Source organism: Sorex fumeus, unplaced genomic scaffold (assembly GCF_029834395.1).
Source record: "Sorex fumeus unplaced genomic scaffold, SorFum_2.1 ptg000098l, whole genome shotgun sequence".
In the NCBI taxonomy this organism is placed as follows: Eukaryota; Metazoa; Chordata; class Mammalia; order Eulipotyphla; family Soricidae; genus Sorex; species Sorex fumeus.
In genome coordinates, this window is record NW_026606155.1 from 30,977,315 (window position 1) to 30,986,550 (window position 9,236).

General features: G+C 44.7%; 1 protein-coding gene across 2 annotated transcripts in view; it reads right to left on the reverse strand.

The window, feature by feature from the left end:
• The window catches only part of ZBTB1 (zinc finger and BTB domain containing 1), a 30,515-nt gene extending 21,527 nt beyond the window's left edge, over positions 1-8,988 (reverse strand). For both annotated transcript variants that reach the window (XM_056133162.1, XM_056133161.1), the window contains exon 1: positions 8,339-8,988. The gene's annotated coding sequence lies outside the window, so the exon portion shown is untranslated. The remainder of the gene's footprint in view (positions 1-8,338) is intronic.
• Between the last annotated feature and the right edge of the window lie 248 nt (positions 8,989-9,236).

Sequence of the window (9,236 nt, forward strand, 5' to 3'; positions counted from 1 at the left end):
ACAAATGTCACTTCTGAAGGTGTGCTGAGGGTTCAGAGAAATCATTCAAAGTGTTGGAGCACATGACTTGTTTGCACTAAGGCCCTAGTTTGATCCCTGATAGTATGTTGTTCCCCCTACCCCAAGTATTACCATGAATGGTTCCCTGAGCACTAAAAAATGTTCTTAAAACGTTTAAGGCATGCTAATCTTCTATTTCAATATTATTAATATTAGATAAAACCTCACCCAATCTGAATCTATATAATTAAATTTTCTGTGAGGACCTAAGGACTGATTTTATGAATAAAATAAAGGTTTCAACTCCTGTTTCATCTATTTTAATTGACAGGATACAAACTGGCTTATTCTTTTGCTTTAGGCCAGGGTACCAGATTAGCTGTTGCCAACCAAAATAACTTCAGAAATTTCTATTCAACTGTATTATTGAGGTAAATTTATTCACACAGAAATCAGAGTAAACAGTGTCTTCTAGAAAAGTCCTCTCTCTTCCAGTAAGGGAAAAGTTAATCCAGGCATCAACTTTTTCTTTTGTGTTTTGGGGACAACAACTAGTATGCTACTCAGGGGTTACTCCCCAGTGTTGGTGAAGGGATCACACAGTTCCAGGGTTTAACCCAGTACTCCTGTATGCAAAGCATGTGCTCCTGCCCTTTGCTCCATCTTCCTGGCCTGCATTTTCATCTTTCAACCTAAAAAGCCAATGTGACATCATCACATCTTCTGACCACCAGATGGTGCTGTGTACACAGTAGGCTTCTCTGCAAAAAGTTTCATCAGGAAGTTGTTTGCACGTGGCATTCATATTCTTAGATTTCATTTTATGGAACTATCTGTTACACAGTACTCACTCTGTGGATTCCTTTTTTTTTTCTTTTCTAAAAATCACCTATGATATACCATTGCCTCTAGCAATGTCTCTCTGCTGGCACTGTCAGACATAGGAATCACTTGGGACTTGTAAATAATTATCACTTATGTCTTAACAGTTTCTTACAAAATGTCTCAGATCTGCCCCTCTATTCCATCCCTAGCTTTCCTGCCCTCACAGGGCCTCTATCATTATTCTCCATACATTACAACAGGTTCGTTAGCTGATCCCTCAGATCTATCCTTCAATCATCAGTTGATCAAAAATCAGGTCACGTCAGTCTCCAGCTTAAACCATTCAATCAACCCTTCACATAGCCTCAAACTAAGAAACTTCTCCCCAAGCTCTAGGCCAGGAGTATCTCCAAGTATCACAAGGTATGGCCACAAAACCAAAAATATAAAATACAAAGTAAGTGTCTTAGACCAACAGAGCTCTCCATGTCCACCAATCAAGTCTTTTGTTAGCTATTTTCCACTTCAAACTTGGTGTTCGAACTGTAAAACTTCTTGATATCACCTCCCACTTCCCAATATATTTCTCACCTCCATTTTTACTGATGCTGATTGGTTCTTTTGTCTGAAAAACCTAGGAATCATTTAAGAATCAGATTATTTCCCAGATATTATCCTACAATAGCTCCCTTTTCCCTTCTAATATATTACTGTGTATACTATCTTATTTTGTAGAGGCTTCCCGAACAATGTACAGGGGAGACCAAGGACCATTCCTAGAGGCAGTCAGCTGGTGAAATGATAAGTTCAATTCTAATCCTGGCAATGAAATGCTGCTTGGGTCCAGTTGTGCAGGAGTGGAAGAGAGGGGGCATATAATGCCAAAGATTGACTGAGGGTCTTAAGAATGCAAAACATGCACTCCAGTTCTTTCAGCCATATTCTCTTTTTGTACTAACTAACTCTCTGGCCCAAATTTTTTAAAAAAGGTGTTTTTGTTTTGTTTTGTTATTTTATTAAGACACCATGATTTACAAAGTCGTTCATAAAAGAGTTGTTTCACGCATCCAACGTTCCAACACCAATTGCACCACCAGTGTCCCTTTCCTTCCACCAGTGTTTCAGATTCCCTGCTCCCCCACCCCCACCTGCCACCTTGACAGGCATATAACAAATGTAATTCATATTATTTACTTAAAGAAATGGCAAACAGAATTATCAGAAAATAAGTCAACAAAAGTCAATTTGTAGTTACTGATTGCTATATGACCTTAACTAATGTAAATTAAAAAATTCAAATCATTTAATTTTCCCCTTGGCAGGCATATAATGAATTTCATATTACTTGGTCCAAGAAAACTTAAAAGAATGGCAAACAATTATCAAAATAAATCAATAGAAGTCAATTTGTGATGATGAATCGCTATATATTTTTAACCTTTCTTAATTTAGTAGAGTACAACCATATAAACCATTAGTGAGTGCCATACTCAATGCTACATTTTGAGAAGTTTCTCCTGTCCTTCAAAGGAGCTCTTTTTAGGCTTCTTGCAAAACTGGTTATTAAATCCTTAAGCTGCTGCCTGTCTATGAAGTTCTGTACATTCCTTCAAATCTAAATGTTAATCTAACTGGTTACAGTACTTTTGGTCAGGTGTTGAGTTTTTACACTATATCCTAGTATCATTTGATAGATCTGCTGTACATCTCATGGGCTTTCCTTTATAAATAAGGAATACATACAAGGATCTAAGAGGCCTGAGGGTCCTGGTGAAAACAGACCCAATTAGGAAAATTCCAAGACACATTATATTCAGAATGACAAAATCCAAAGTCAGAGACAGAATATTGAAAGCAGCAAGATCAAACAGGAACTTACATACAAAGAAAAGCCCACTAATTTTTCTTTTCAAATTTTCAGAACAGTACCATCAAATAGGTGATAAAGCTGAGTAATTAGTCTGCCTGGGTTCAGATTTTGGCTATGCCACTTATTAGGTGTTTAACCTGGAGGAGGTTGATTAGTGAAGTTATACCTCAATTCTCTTATCTGAAAATGGGGTGATAATTCTTCCTAGCATTTAGAGTTATTGATCAGAATCACTTACTATAATTACCTATGTGCTGGTCTCCCTTAGTGTAAGCTAAACCTGAAGGCAAGAATTTTGTGGCCTGTCCACAGTAAGCATTCAGTAAATATTGCTGAATGAATGAGGCAGCTATTTGATCATGGCAATATTTCTCAGTTTCCTTTTTCAGCAGATTCACATATATTTTATGTTTTGTTTGTTTTTTGTTTTTTTGGATCACACCTGGTGACGCTCAGGGATTACTCCTGGCTCATGCACTCAGGAATTACTCCCGCTCGGGGGACCAGATGGGATGCTGGGAATCGAACCCAAGTTGGCCACATGCAAGGCAAATGCCCTACCCACTGTACCATCGCTTCAGCCCCCAATCCACGGTCACGGTCACAGTCACAGTCCTCTCGTTGTTCATCGATTTGCTCGAGCGGGCCCAATCCACATATATTTTAAATCTACTGTTTCAAATTTTGTGCCGCTGAAGATTTTTTTGACCGATTCTAACCGGAATCTTGAAAACTTCACACTCTTATCTAATTAAGTTAATGAAATGAAACTAACTATATCATAAAAAGCAGTGGTCTTCAACCACTGGTCCATGGGCTAGTGCTGGTTCGCCAGGGGAAAAAAACTGAAAACCATTGGTCTACCATCTTGGTTAGAACTGCTGGTCCATAGACTGGTTTGCAGGACAGGTACCAGTCCACAAGTGTAAAAAGGTTGAAGAACACAAATTAAAAATACACCAATTCTAAGAATCTTCAATCTATTTTCAAGCCTTCTATTTAAGATTCCCCCTTTCCCCCGAAAGGACCTATTGAAGTCTCCAGGCTTTCACAAGTTGCCTTTGTGGGACCAGAGCTATAGTACAGTGGGGAGGGCATTTGCTTTGCATGTGGCTGACTCAGGTTTGATCCCCAGCATCCCATATGGTCCCCACTGCCAGGAGTAATTCCTGAATGCAGTCCAGGGGTAACCTCTCAGCATCACCAGGTGTGACCCAAAAAGTCAAAAAACAAACAAACAGAAAACAAATTGGCTTTTGCTTAGAACCATCTCCAATTCACTCTCTAAAGGAAGTTCTTTTAGATCTCACAGTGACACATCACTTCAAAAACATATAACTATAAGGTGCCAAATGTATCAATGACACTAGGATGCTATGGCTCTTTCTACACTCACAGCAGAAATTATAACTATGTAGTTACCCTGCTTTGACTGGGACAGTTATTCTGGGGGGCTGAGGTGTGGATTGGTACATTCTTAGTGTTCTAACATTTATCTGGCATTTAGTTGCTATTAGATCAGTTTTTGAGTAAACACTGAGGTAGATTGTTTCTTTTTCACTTTTTTTTGCATGATTTCAATCAAGGCAAATTTCATATAGTGGTCAATATTAATTTTACCATGCAATTTCTCCTACATTGTTCAACTGAATTGAACAACAATTCAATTCATTTGAACAACCACCTTGCAGGTAGGCATTTTTATTTTCACTTTGTGAATGAGGAAATAGGATCAGTGGTGGTATGTCCCAAATTGCTCACCTTTTAAGTGCAATATGAAATACAAACTGACTCCTTTATTTCAGAGTCCTAAGTTTCAACTTTCATAAACCAGGCAATACTTTCTAGTGATGACTATTAATCATAATGTCACTTTGGGACATCCCAAGCCACCCAATTCTCTTACAGCCTCATACAAGCAGAATGCCCTGTCCCTTTCTCCATCTCCTGTTTCCATCTGCTGACTTTCCCGCTTCCCATCTGAGCAAACAAAACAAAATGGAAATGAAACTTAACAGTTTTCTCTAAGAATTATGTGTATCTCACACAGGAAATGAATGCAAGTGTTTAATTTTCCAATTTTAATTTTAAGATCATTTTAAACTCATGGCTGGGGAGATGGCTCAAAAGACTAATGTGTATGCTTGCATGCTGCGGTCTAAATTTGATCCCTAGCCCAGTGTAGTCCCTGAGCACCACTATGAGCAAACCCTGAGCACCACAGGGTGTGGCGTGAAAATGCAACCAAAAGAAACCTATTTTATTTATTTATTTATTTTGCTTTTTGGGTCTCACCCAGCGATGCTCAGGGGTTACTCCTGGCTCTTCACTCCGGAATTACTCCTGGCGGTGCTGGGGGACCATATGGGATGCCGGGGATTGAACCTGGGTCGGCCGCATGCAAGACAAATGCCCTACCCGTTGTGTTATCGCTCTGGCCCTCAAGAAACCTATTTTAAACTCAAAGGCAGTCAGTAGTGTAAAAATCACTCATGCCCCAACATCCTCAAATTACCAATACTGTGATTAATTTTTATGTATACAGGAGCTCTGTTTTCAGAATACCAACTACCTACCTCACAGCTCATTCTTGTTGATACCAGACTATGGAATAAGTGATTCTAAACTTTATATTCTCTTATAGTTACTATGTAAATCACAACATGTCACAAAACATACTTAGAAATCTAACTTAAATATGTATCATGCCATATAGAAAAACTGCACAGTCTCTTTTCCTCTCTGTTATCTTTTTGCTTAATATTTGGCATGGTACCTGTGGCTACTGAGCAAGAGAAACTCATCCTCTATCAGCAGAGTTATGATCAAATGTTGCCTTCTCTCCTTTCGAACAAGGAGTTGACTGTTAATGGTGAATATCTCTGGGGAGTGGGAGTCAGAATAATTTACTCCATGTACTTCATATTTATTTCCTTCAAATTTATGGTTGAATTTTTACAGAGCATAATTTTTCTTTAATACATTCCATTTTGAAAAATGACTTAACAGTATAAAATCATTTTAACGTTTATGTTGGGATAATCAGAAAACATCCTAGAGAGGCCAAAGTGATCTCTCAAACAGATGTTTTTCAATTACATCTCAATTTCAGGGAGGAGGGAAACACAAAAGACTAACTTGAAAGTATGTGCAAATTTTTCTGTATTTTTATCCCAGATGGTTTCCTCCTCACTCAGAGCCAGAAGGTTAATAGCAAAGGCTTAATGAACACTTTCCCTGGCTGGAGGAGAGGCCTGAAAGCAAGCACTTCCTCCTCTCATTAGACTGAGAAATTCTGCAAGAAGATACCCTTAAAAAAAAGTCCATGAACTATACCTTCCCCAGAGCCTGGTGAAAGAAGAAAATGAGGAAATAGTAGCAGAATTTATCAGTGCTAAAGTGAATTCAAAACACAGGTCAAGACCAAGTGGCTCAGGGCCAGAGAGAGAGTACAGCTGGTAGGGTGCCTGCCTTGTATGTGCTGATCTGGGTTGGATCCCGGGCACTGCAAACAGTCTCCTGAGCACAGAGCCAGGAGTAAGTTCTAAGTACAGCTGGGTATGAGCAACAAACAAAAGACCCAGTGGCTCAGATCACTCATGGGAATAATCTGTTAAGGTCCTGCTTAAACAGTTTCTCTTGTCTCTGACAGTGATGCACCAGGCTAGTCCCTACAAAGTTGGCAACTACATTAGATGTGAAAAGTACAAAAAGGCTTCTGGAAGGACTGGCCAACTTAAATTATTTTGTAACATGAAAATCTGGTCATAATGAGTATAAGATGTTAATTGAAGGCTTACTGCAATTTATTTTGGGGGCTGGACGCACACCCAGTGGTGCTTAGGGCTAACTCCTGGCTATGTTCAGGTCTAACTCCTGGCAGAGCCCAGGAGTTATGTGGTGCTGCGGATCAAACCCAGGGCTGACTCTGTGCAAGGCAGGTGCCCTACGTACCCTACTATTGCTCCTACCCTGTAGTTTATTAATCTTTACAGATTTTTTCACTTTCAGTAGACTTCAGCTTTCTGTTTAAGACAAGGATGCTCCATCTAGCTGCCCTAACCAGTTATGCTGACTTTATATTAGAAAACGAGCGATTGAGAAGGAAAGTTTTGAGGTTACAGCTTCATTCTTTTGAACCCCAATCCTTCTCATTTCTCCACAGCCTATCTGCTTACAACAACAAAATGTCCTCTTGTTTAATTTTTCCATTTAAAAGGAAAAGTCCTTGAACTTCAGATCAAGAAATTAACTCTAAGGCTGGAAATTTATCTAGTGACAGGGTTAATGCTTTGCACCTTGACACATTAATTCGATCAACACCCCACTCAAAAAAGAAAAAGAAATGAACTCATTCTATGTTGCTTCAAAAAACCTGAAGTGAGGTCTGGAGAGAGAATACAGCATGTAGGGGGCTTGCCTCGCACGTAGCCTATTCTGGTTCAATCCCAGGCATCCCCAAATGAACTCAGAACCGTGCCAGGATTGATCCCTGAGCCCAGTCAGCAGTAAACCATGGATCCCCCGACCCCCATGCGTTCCCCAGAGATAGAGATACACACACACCACACACACACACACACACACACACACACAGAGCAACAACCTGGAACCATGGCTTAGATTTGAATGTCAGAGAGAGAAGTGTTCTGGTGGAGTATTCCCTATAGGTCCTGCAGATCTCTGCACAGTAGAGACCTGCGCACGCCCTTCTATGCAGAAACTCGAATTCGGAATATTACCCCCCCACTCCACCCCCAAAATCTTGTCCTACTTGTCCCCAGAAAATATCCCGGGCTTTTATCCACCTCTCTGCGGCGCTGTGACGTTCCCAATCTGTAAACTGTCATGTCAACCTTTCCTATCAAGTAGAAGGGGAAATTGGGAAGGTGGCTTGAGTTCAGTGATTTTTCACTAAGGACTCCACACTCAAATCCAACACATTTACCCAACACTAAGAGAACTTCCAGGAAGTGCCCACCGAGAGCGACCAAAGCACTTTCTTCTCAGGAAACCTCTATGTCAAAAAGTATTCCGAGACCCGAGACTTACGGTTTTTTTTTTTTCTTTTTTAACCGAACAAAAAGTGTGCGCGCCGGCAGGAGGGGGTGGGAAAGAGCGTGGCAAGAATTTGCCCGGCTCTTACGCCTCCTCCCTCGGAGCGCGCCCAAGTCTGCGGCCTCGGGCTCCGGGACACTTCCCCTCCCACCCGCCGCGAAGCCGCAGCTGTAAGTTGCGCGAAGCGGGCTCTGGGCACGTCAATCAACCGAGTCCTCCCGCCTCCCGTCTACACCTCCTCTCCCCTCCCCCCTCGGAAAAATAAAGGGAAAGAAGGGGGGGGGAGAAAAAAAAGAAGAAGAAGAAAAAGAGAACAAATTTGTGAACTAGACTCGGCAGGGGCTTTGCCTCCGACGCAGGGAGGCCGCTTGTCCCGGACCCGGCGCGCCGGCGGGCGGCGGGCTCGAGCCAGGCGGCTCCGCAGCCGCCCCGTCGCCGGGGTCCTCGCCGCGCGTCCGCCGCGCTCCGGCTCCCCGCACGGGTTGACGCCGCTCCGGCCCCGCACTCCGTCGGGCCCGCGCGGCCCGCCGCCTCTCGGGCCGGGCCAAAGTTGCGCAAATCGCCTCACAACTGGCAGATACTCACCGGCAGCAGCAGGCACCGGGGCGGCGGAGGTTTTGAGGAGTTTGAGGCAGATCGGCCGCGCGAAAGGCGGGCAGAGGTGAAGGGGCCGCGAGCTGCAGTGGCGGCGGCGCGCGGCGCTCGGGCTGGGCTGCGCGGAGAGGCTCAGGCTCTGCCAGGGACTGTGCTGCAACAAAGGACTTCCGCTGCCGCACAGCCGCGCCTGCCGCACCGCACTGAGCCGGCCCCGCTTACGCGGCGACTCCGGGTCTGCCCACCAGTTCGCTGCGGCGTCCGCCAGCCTTCCCCTCCCTCTCGCCCGCCCACCCACTCCGCCGCTGGCTGCTAGGGGCACCCGCGGTCGCCTGTTTGTTGCAACAAGTTTCTGCGTCGGGCTCCGAGGAGGCTGGCGCAACCCGCACCGCGGGGGCCGGCGCGGCTTGACCACCCCTCTCGCCCCTCTCCCAGGGGTACGCTTGGGACCTCCTCCTCCTGTTTGCACAGCTGGAGGACACCGGGCTCCTCCCGATTCCCCAGGGCCAGGATGCTGCCATCCCACCCTGTCCCGAAGTCCGTCCCCAGCCCTGGGCCCGCCCCCGCAGCACGCCCCCGAGCTTCTGGGGGCGTGGGTACCCTCGCCCTGTCCCGCGCGCCGCTGGTCAGTGCAGGGTCGTTTTTTTTTTTTTTCCCGCGCTCCCCACCCTCCCCTCCCCTGGCCCGTCCGCCTTTGGCCCTGAGTCATTTCCCCGCCATGCCCCACCCCGTCCAGCCCGCCTCTTCTCTCAAGCTCCCGCAGCTCAGCTCGCTTGGACCCGCGCCCTCAGCCCTCTCCCACGAACACGCGGTCGCGGTCGCACCCTTCCCCACCCCCACCCCCGCCTGAACTGAGTCGGGGCCCCGTGCTTCTGCACACCCTGGGGGA